Below are 11170 nucleotides of genomic sequence, written 5' to 3'. Positions count from 1 at the left end.
TAAAATTATTTCAGGTCTCTCCAGAGATGTTCGATTGGGCAAGTCCGGGCTCTGGCTGGGCCACTCAAGGACATTCAGAGACTTGCATTCTCTTGGCTGCTGTCACGTCTGTCGTATGATGAAGACCAAGGCGCAGCGTGTGTATCGTTCCACATTTTATTTAAACTGTGAAACTATGCAAGACATACAAATAAACTAATAAACAAAACAACAAACCATGACGAAGAGGTGCAACATACACTTACTCAAAATAATCTCCCACAATAGTGGTAAAAACAACAACTTAAATATGATCCCCAATTAGAGACAACGATCACCAGCTGCCTCTAATTGGAGATCATCCCAAAAAACAACAACATAGAAATACAGAAACTAGAACCACCCAACATAGAAAATGAACTAGACAAAACCCCCTGTCACACCCTTACCTAATCTACCATAGAAAATAAAAGCTTTCTACGGTCAGGACATGACAGCTGCGTTCTCTTGGCTGTGTGCTTAGGGTTGTTGTCCTGTTGGAAGCTGAACCTTCGCCCCAAGTCTGAGGTCCTGAGCGCTCTGGAGCAGGTTTTTATCAAGGACTCTCTGTACCTCGATCCTGACTAGTCTCCCAGTCCCTGCTGCTGAAAAACACCCCCACAGCATGATGCTGCCACCACCATGCTTCATTGTAAAGATGGTGCCAGGTTGCCTCCAGAGGTGACACTTGGCATTCAGGCCAAAGAGTTCAATCTTGGATTCATTAGACCAGATAATCTTGTTTCTCATGGTCTGACAGTCCTTTAGGTGCCTTTTGGCAAACTCCAAGCGGGCTGTCATGTGCCTTTTACTGAGGGGTGTCTACCGTCTGGCCACTCTACCATAAAGGCCCTATTGGTGGAGTGCTGCAGAGATGGTTGTCCTTCTGGAAGGTTCTCCCATCTTCACAGAGGAACTCTGGAGCTCTGTCAAAGAGCATCGCGTTCTTGGTCACCTCCCTGACCAAGGCCCTTCTCCCGAGATTGCTCAGTTTGGCCGGGCAGCCAGCTCTAGGAAGTCTTCGTGGTTCCAAACTCCTTCCATTTAAGAATGATTGAGGCCACTGTGATCTTGGGGACCTTCAACGCTGCAGACATTTTTTGGTACCCTTCCCCAGATCTGTGCCTCGACACAATCCTATCTCAGAGCTCTACGGACAATTCCTTCAACCTCATGGCTTGGTTTTTGCTCTGACATGCACTGTCAACTGTAACACCTTATATAGACAGGTGTGTGCCCTTCCAAATAATGTCCAATCAATTGAATTTACCACAGGTGGACTCCAATCTAGTTGTAGAAACATCTTAAGGATGATCAATGGAAATAGAATGTACCTGAGCTCAATTTTGAGTCTCATAGCAAAGGGTCTGAGTACTTACGTAAATAAGGTATTTATATTTTCCTTTTTTTTCTAAATGTGCAAAAATTTATAAAAACCTGTTTTTGCTTTGTCATTATGGGCTATTGTGTGTAGATTGATGAGGAAAACAATTAATTTAATACATTTTAGAGTAAGGCTGTAACGCAACAAAGTGTGGAAAAAGGGAACGCGTTTGAATTCTTTCTGAATGTACTGTAATACGAATTTTAATTTGTAACATATCATAAGAAATGGGTGATGGACATCCACAAATTAATACATACAATACGAAACAGAACACATCATACTACACTGAACAAAAATGTAAACACAACATGCAATTGTTTCAAAGATTTTATTGACTTACAGTTCATGTAAGGAAATCAATCAATTGAAATAAATTCATTAGTCCCTAATCTATGGATTTCACATGACTGGGAATACAGATATGCATCTGTTGGTAACAGATACCTTACAAAAATGTAGTGGCGTGGATCAGAAAACCATTCAGTATCTGGTGTGACCACCATTTTCCTTATGCAGCGCGACACATCTCCTTCACATAGAGTTGATCAGGTTGTTGATTGTGGCCTGTGGAATGTTGTCCCACTCCTCTTCAATGGCTGTGTGAATTTGCTGGATATTGGTGGAAACTGGAACACGCTGTCGTACATGTCAATCCAGAGCATCCCAAACATGCTCAATGGGTGAGAATGCAGGCCATGGAAGAACTGGGACATTTTCAGCTTCTAGGAATTGTGTACAAATCCTTGCGACATGGGACCGCGCATTATCATGAGGTGATGGTTGCGGATGAATGGCACAACAATGGGCCTCAGTATCTCGTCACAATAACTCTATGCATTCAAATTGCCATCGATAAAATGCAATTGTATTCGATGTTCGTAGCTTATGCCTGCCCATATCATTACCCCACCGCCACCATGGGGCACTCTGTTCACAACGTTAACATCAGAAAAATGCTCACCCACACAATGGCATCTGCCCTGTACAGTTAAAGTTGGTATTCATCAATGAAGAGCACACTTCTCCAGCGTGCCAGTGGCCATCGTAGGTAAGCATTTTCCCACTGAAGTCGGTTACGATGCCGAACTGCAGTCAGGTCAAGACCCTGGTGAGGAAGACGAGCACGCAGATGAGTTTCTTGGAGATGGTTTCTGACAGTTTGTACAGAAATTCTTCAGTTGTGCAAACCCACAGTTTCATCAGCTGTTTGGGTGGTGTCTCTCAGACGCTCTCAGACGGTCCTGGGCTGGCGTGGTTACATGTGGACTGCAGTTGTGAGGCCGGTTGGAGGTACTGCCAAATTCTCAGAAATGACGTTGGAGGCAGCTTATGGTAGAGAAATTAACATTCAATTATCTGCCAACAGCTCTGGTGGAAATTCCTACAGTCAGCATGCCAATTTCACACTCCCTCAAAGCTTGACACATCTGTGGCATTGTGTTGTGTGACAAAACTGCACATTTTAGAGTGGCCTTTTATTGTACCCAGCACAAGGTGCACCTGTATAATGATCATGCTGTTTATTTAGCTTCTTGATATGCGACACCTGTCAGGTGGATGGATTATCTTGGCAAAGGAGAAATGCTCACTAACAGGGATGTAAACAAATTTGGGCATAACATTTAAAAGAAAAAATATATATATTTTATTTCAGCTCATGAAACATGGGACCAACCCTTTACATGTTGCGTTTGTATTTTTATTCAGTGTAAATGGAGTGTCTCAGATTTACATATAGAATAATAAGAAATGCTCTGAGACCAGGTTGATATCTGGGTTGCATCCGGTTTACAAGATCCAACTTTACATGCGCAATAGCACTCAGTGCGCACAGGGAGAAGCGAAGACTTCATCACATCATCCAAAAACATGGCAGAAATTGGATGAATATAAATGTTAATATCTTTGGCTGTAAATGAATACAAAAAATCTATCCAATTTACGTTTTGTGCACAAAGGTGATGACTAAAGTGTCTTAGTAGGAATGTTCAAATCTGACTTCTCTATGTGGCTGTTTATGGAAATATTTCAGGGGGGAGTGACTTAAAAAATTGTGATGAGACCGATTACATTTTTTGTTGAGCAAGAGTAGTGGCAACCAGGGAAAATTGTGCCATGAATACAGGAAAGGGGTGTGTTACCCCGTTTGGCGGTTTACCCCAAGTTACCCCATTATTTCTATTTCTACCTTGCACTTTCTTCCACTACAAATCTACCATTCCAGTGTTTTACTTGCTATATTGTATTTACTTAGCCACCATGGCCTTTTTTGCCTTTACCTCCCTTATCTCACCTCATTTGCTCACATTGTATATAGACTTATTTTTCTACTGTATTATTGACTGTAAGTTTGTTTTACTCCATGTGTAACTGTGTTGTTTTATGTGTCGAACTGCTTTGCTTTATCTTGGCCAGGTCGCAATTGTAAATGAGAACTTGTTCTCAACTTGCCTACCTGGTTAAATAAAGGTGAAATAAATAAATAAATAAAACATAAATCCTACAATTGACCCAAGCTATATTATATTCACTGTGTTATTGGGACATATAATTCATCAATAGGATGCTAACTAGTTAAAAGATCACATTTGGGTTCTAGCTAATGATTAGCCCAATAGGGTAAATGCAGATAGGCCACCCCATGCTTCAGCCTGTAATTCTTCTAGAGCCATTATGCTGCATCAATTGGACTACAGGTCATAATGTTTATTGCCAATAGCAAACTTGATAATATGGACCATGCATAGGCTACATGCATAATTTAAAGAAATCATTTTACCAATATTTTACTGGCTCATATCTGGACGTGGAAATTATATTTTAAGTGGTGTCAGCAACATTTTTTAAATTTAATTTTGGAGTAGACTGTCCTCTTATTAAAAAGTCACCAGAACTGAGCTTCTCAGTCCTTCTACAGAACATAAGGAATAAATAACTACACTAACTGATCACTAGCTCAATGGAGAGTGCCAAGTCGTCTTTGCCAAGTAGAGGAAAAAGCCCAGAATCCTGGGCTGAGGGGGTTTGACAGTGAACGCTGGAAACCTGTCATCCCATGGAATGGGGGAGCGGAATGGTTAGGGTTCCCTTACCTTGTACAGAGTAGCAATGCCCTCTGGCGAGAAAACTGGAGCAGCACATACCCTAACTGGCTTTACTGTGATAGCTCTCGCCATATCAGTCAGAGGCAAAAGGCCATGGGCATGGGGAAAACAGGGCCACAGTGGATGGTGAAAGGCAGATTGCCATCCTACTCCGTGTGTCGCTGAGACCGGAGGGAGGGCTGACATGTTGACTTCTGCCCCTGGCCATAAACCTGAGAAGGCACCGGGGGGAGAGGCTGAGAGAGGGAGGCACTCCTGGGGGGAAAAAGTATGTTTCCTTAATTTTCTCATGTGAGCACGGTCACAAATGTGATCTGTTTTGTCTCAAAAAAGGGTTTTGTCTTAACACAGCCCTGCCTTCTCACTGCTGCAACAATTAAACCCAAAGAGAGAGTTTCTTACCTCCCCTAGGAGGTACAGCAGGGTGGATCCTTGCTGCGTGTATGACTGCTTCCCTACATGTTTGGCCTGGATCAGGGGCCTAGCCTGAGTCTTGGTAGATTGCTGTGTCGCCGGGGACCACAGTCCACCAAGGCCAGCTTGTTGCCCCCTACCAGCTGTGAGGCTGGGGAGAGATTCAGGCTGCCAGGGAGCCCGGTCTGCGGGGCAAGCAGAAGTTGAAGGCTTCGCCTTGCTTTTTTGGCGGCGACAGAACAACTCATTGGGTGTCACTGGGGCATCCAGGAGGAACACTTTTTCTTTATCTGTTAAGCTGGATAAGCTCAGCCAAAGTGTCCTTTTTGAATGGCACTACAGGAGGTCTCAGGTTTGTAATCATACAGATCTCCTCCCAAGGATGTGGGTCTTGGGTTTCCGAGTCCAGTTGCTTCCCCACCGCCTCTAGTCGCTCAGTCTAATATGCCAACAAGAAAGAGGTCACGTTGAGAACTCTAATTTCTTGGGCTGTTGCCTTGTGCGTCTTCTGAAAAATGAAGGCAGTAAAGCGCTCCACCTTCCCAGGGAGTGAGGTGCTGGTGTCCTTAGTAACACGACACAGGGGGCTGAGGTGGTAATCCAGTGACGGCTCCACCATGGGAGGGTTTCCAAACCCGGAATATTATGCATGTCCAGGCTTGGGGTACCGTTATCAAGAATCCTTCTAGTTAGTTTTTCACACAAGCTCTTAGCTTCCCTGAGGCAAGCTAGTACTACTGCAGGGAGCAGTTATTTTAGGGGCTGTATGGGACTGCAGTCTCTTCCCATCGTATAGGTTCCTTGAAGGGCGCTGAGCCCCTACAGAAGACGGCCACTCAATGTCAAATATTAGCTTGTGCAAATGGCGTACCAGAATATATAGTTAGGAGCCTTGTGGCTAACATCTACTGTAACAGTATTGAGCACTGTATAACCCTATAGCAGTGAGGCTAGTGGGGCATTAGCTCGCTAGCTAGAAGCTACCTCTTGGTGAAAGTATGCCATGGCTAGCTCAGTGCTGGCTGAAAGAATCCGAATGACCGAGTTAGCTTTCAGAAAGAGTGCTCCCGCGACCAACAGTGCTGTGAAGGCTGAGATGGTCTGTCTAGTTAACACAATAGGTGAAAGTACATGACATGGCCAAAAGTATGTGGACACCCCTTCAAATGAGTGAATTCAGCTATTTTGCCACACCCGTTGCTGACAGGTGTATAATATCGAGCACACAGGCATGAAATCTCCATAGACAAACATTGACAGTAGAATGGCCCATACTGAAGAGCTCAGTGACATTCAACTCGGCACCGTCATGGGATGCCACCTTTCCAACAAGTAAGTTTGTCAAATTTCTGCCCTGCTAGAGCTGGTCAACTGTAAGTTTTGTTATTGTGAAATGGAATGCAGACAGCGAGCCAGGCCTAATAGCCCAACATCAGCGCCCAACCTCACTAATGCTCTTGTGGCTGAATGGAAGCAAGTCCCCGCAGAAATGTTCCAACATTTGGTGGAAAGCCTTCCCTGAAGAGTGGAAGCTGTTATAGCAGCAAAGGGGGGACCAACTCCATATTAATGCCCATGATTTTGGAATGAGATGTTTGACAAGCAGGTGTCCACATACTTTTGTATAGGTTAACTAGACTAGAGAAGGGAGCTAGCAATTCTACCATATTGCAGATAGGGTATGGTAGTGAGGTGCTTCATTCTATAGCTAGGGGACTCCTGATATCTCCAGGAGTGATAAGTATAATCTGTTGTCTAGTATTGCATTTTTCCTAGCTGGGGCCATCTTCTTTAAGTGCTGCCTGTCTTCCCAGTACATGGTGTGTGAACTGCTGACTGCTCATAACTTGCAGATGATTGCTGGCACATCATACAGGATTAAGGGGCAGGGCAATCTGCGACTTGTTTTGGTAATCAGTGGCTGTATTGGAGGGGGAGTGGTTTCTTCTCTCCTAGGAAATCAGCAATTAGTACAGGGGGGTGTGCTCGTCACCTCTGCTAGGCAATATGCCTGGCAGAGGTTTCTCAGCGACAGTCGTGTAAGCGGCAGTCGTGTCAGTGGCTGTCGAGTTCTTCGAGTAAGGATGGAAAGGAAGGCTCCACATCACTCTCGCACTTGAGTATCTTACCTAGTTATTTTCTGATGATCTAATTAACTATTTAGTAGCTTTGGCAACTATGTGTGTGTTCACTCCTCTCCCTGTAGGCTTTTCAGACACTCCCCACCATTTGGCTGCAACCCTTCTAATTTAGTGTACCCTGTGTGCACAAACCATGTGGAATTCTGGGTCTTCGGCAGTGTTTGGAACTGCTAATCTGCGGTCAAAATGCAGAGTTCATCTCAGCCTATGCCACCCTTCCGTGCCTTGACTTTTTTGTCCTGACGTAGACATGGATCACCCCAGAGAACACTGCTACTACAGCTGCTCTCTTTTCATCTGACTACATTTTCTCTGAGTCCAAGAGCATCTGGTAACGGGGGAAGCACAGGGCTGCTCATTTCTCCTAACTGGAGATTTTCTCTTTTCTCCCCCTCTCACCTGTCCATCTCCTAATTTGAATTCCATGCTGCCACTGTCACTTGTCCACTCAAGCTTAACACTGTTGTCATCTTTCGCCAACCAGGTGCCCTTGGAGAGTTCCTCAATGAGCTTGACACCTTCGATAAGCTTATTTCCTGACGATGGCTCACTGCTCTTCGTACTTGGTGACCTCAACCTCACGACGTCTGCCTTCAATTTATTTCTTTCCCAATCCCCTCCAACTCACAAGGCAGACAATACGCTTGACCTCATATTTGCTTGTTCAATGAGAGTTACTTTCTGCTTGGACAGTTGGTTTCATTTGTTGTGTATTTTTTGTTTTTCATTGACTGGACAATGAAGGAGTGGAACTGCTGTCTCCTCTTCTATCATATCTCTCCCTTCTGCTAAATCCTTCTCTCTCCTGATTCTGCATTTTCGACCCTACTCTCCTCCCTTTCCGCATCTTATGACTTGCACTGTCCCCTTTCATCCTGGCCTGGCTCGGCCCTCCCTTCTTGCTGTGTGACTCGTTGTAAGCTTACAGAACAGGGCTGTAGGCAGCTGAGCGAAGATGGAGGTAAACTAAACTTCCGGAGGACCTATCATCCTTTCACTCCTTCCTCTCTACCTTCACTTCCTCTGTATCTGCTGATAAAGCAACTTTTATCATTCTAAATTTCAAGCTTTTGCCTCTAACCAGAGAACTATTTTACACCTTCCTCTCACTTCCCCACTTTGAAAACAAGGTTGACGACATCTGCTCCTCATTCACTCAGCCTATTGAGTCCACTTGTCCCACTCACAAAGAACTACCCTGCGCCTTGACCCCTTTCTCCCCTCTCTCTCCAGATGAAATCTTGCGACTAGTGAGATCTGGCCGACCGTCAACCTGCCCGCTCAACCCCATCCCCTCCTCCCTTCCCCAGATCATCTCTGGAGACCTTCTCCCATTCCTCACTTCCATCATCAACTCTTCTCTGACCACTGGCTGCGTCTCCTCTGACTTCAAACTGGCCGGAGTCACTCTTGTCCCACCACCTCAAGCTCAACAAGATGGAGCTGCTCTTCCTCCCGGGGAAGGCCTGCCCGCTCAGAGCTCTCCATCCTGATTGACAACTCCAATGTCACCCTCCCAGAACGCAAAGAACCTTGGTGTGACCCTGGACAACATCTTGTTGTTCTCTGCAAACATCAAAGCAGTAACTCTCTCCTGCTGGTTTATGCTCTACAACCTCCGTAGTGTACAACCCTACCTCACACAGGAGGCGGCAGAGGTCCTAATCTGGTCTACTGCAACTCGCTGTTGGCAGGGCTAGGTTGTCCTACCTAGCTATCTTAAGATGACTGCACTAACTGTAAGTTGCTCATGATAATAGCATCTGCTAAATGACTCAAATGTAAAAAAGTATTGCAGGCCAACTTGGTCTCAATAACTAGCAGTGACGCTAGCTACCAATGGAGACTGAGAAGTAGAAAAGGAATTTCTACTTGACAACAAAAGTCTTCCGGTTAGTACTCAACCTCTTGACAAGCTCTGAAGACCTACGCTCAGCAGCGGTATCCTTCACTATTAGATTGTGCGCAGATTAAGCAGACAAACAGGTCGATATGAGGAGAGCTAGAGTAGTGACACTCTTTGTGAGGAAGAGAAGCGAGAATAACCAGAGGGTGGGAGAGTGGCTCCTGTCTCCAACAGATGCTGTTGATGGGTACTTCCGAGAGAGTAGGCAGTCCTAGCGAACCCCCATGTGAGCTTTCGAAAAAAAAAAAATTAAATCGAACCCTCCTCTGTATATTTCCATCTTGGATCAAAGCAGGTGTTACATTTATTGCATCTCTGAAGGGCTATGACTAAACCCACAGTGTTTACTCGAGTCTGAATCAGCTCAAGTCGAAGGTCCACACCACTTTCATCCTGCTGAAGCAGAACAGGGCTCACATCACCATCCATTGGCCAATGAAATCATCACAAAAACAGCCCAGGACGACTAGCGCACAGCCACTATTGTGATGCCCTCACATCGCAGCAGGCCTAAAATTAGATGCCACATCCACCCAGGAGGGTTGTAGAGTCCCAGGACCATGTGGTCCAGGCTGGGCCGGCACTACTATGATGAAGGTAAGTAAACATGGAGAGAGAGAGCTTCATTAATAGTGTATGAGGAATAAAATCTGAATCTGAATGCCCAGTGTTAAGCACAGTTCCCTCTGTCGTCCCCAGCTGACTACACACTCAGGGGACCAGGCAGCTGTATACAAACACAACCACGCACGCACACAAGGCCAAATGAGTTGTTCTGCATAAACACACGCATGCAGACACAAACACATGTATGCACCCACACACGCACATCAGCTTTTAATATTACAGATAGATTGTTGCTTCTATCAATATAATTGTTTGCATCACACCTTGAGTAACATTCTCCACAACATTCCAATGAATAAAACAGATAAATAAGCAATTCTTTGTTCCCATTTCTATTTGCCCATCTACATTCCGTTTGTGTCTGAGATGGAGAGAATGAGAGGAATTGAATATGTGAGCAGGGGTGAAGGGGGAATAGATAGACATGACAGGAGAGAAGCAGAGATATCTGCTCCTCTTGATGGTTAATGTGTTCCATGTGAGAGACTTATTTGTGGTTCAGGTGTAGTTGTACCTGAAGGGGTTGTTAAATTGGACTAGACAGAATGAAGAAACTCTAAGTGAACTTTCCATACTCTACCGAGCATTCTTAATAGAACCAACAGCTTAGCAAAAAATGGAGAGGCACGCATTGTTTTTGGATTTCCGAGCAAAGGTTTAAGTCTCATATGACTCCAGGAGCACAATAGTTTATTGTTGACGTGTGCTACAAAGTCCCTTTTATGCCAAATAAATTCACATAATATTCCTTAAGGTACGCTGTAAAATATCAGTATATTCACTTCCATCTTTACTTTAATTCATTAAGGGCAGGGAGAATAGCTCCACAATGGGCAACATTAAGGATCTCAATCTGATGGATGTCTCAGTCCCCCTACGTGACCTCCATACCAAATACAGTACTAGCTACCACCCAGAGGGTGGCTTACCCTGCACTGGAAAGCCTCTGGGTATGAACGCTTTTGCTCCAGCACTGCACAGAATGTGTGTTAGAGCAGGGTTGGAGGAAAATCCTGCACGCCAGTAGCTCTCCAGGAGGAAGGTTGGAGGAAAGTTGTCCACCCCCTGCTAGTTAAGATGGAAAGAAACTTCCGTTGGCCTCCCCATGTGTGGTTGTCTCCTCTCCCCCAGGCAGCGCAGCTTCACAGGGCACCAGGCAGAGGGGAGGATTAATATGAATTTCCTTTTGAATAACTCAGATTCAATTATGCAAGATAATGCAAATACAAGGCCTTTCAGGTCTGTTTTTCTTCTCAGAAATACGCATCTTTAAATAGCCTCCCCTGGATAACTGACACAGCTGCTCATCCTTTAGTTCCACACTTCTCTCTTTGTACTTCCAGTGTGACATGGGAACGAATGGGCTTCTCTGTGAAGTGTCTCACTAAAGGGGGGCTAGCATCTTAGTGGTATTACCAGTGCTAATGCTACATAATACAACTCATATCTGGCACTGGCTTCTAACAGAACTCGATATCAAACATTCTGCTGCCATCAAGGCTCGTCCCACTGAATGTCCTGTTCAGATCAGTCCGCTTCCCTGTTTATTACTTCTGAGACTCGAGTGCCCCGA

Source organism: Salmo salar, chromosome 01 (assembly GCF_965601325.2).
Source record: "Salmo salar chromosome 01, fSalSal1, whole genome shotgun sequence".
Lineage (NCBI taxonomy): Eukaryota > Metazoa > Chordata > Actinopteri > Salmoniformes > Salmonidae > Salmo > Salmo salar.
The sequence above is the reverse complement of the archived record's forward strand: the minus strand, read 5'-3'. Positions refer to the sequence as shown.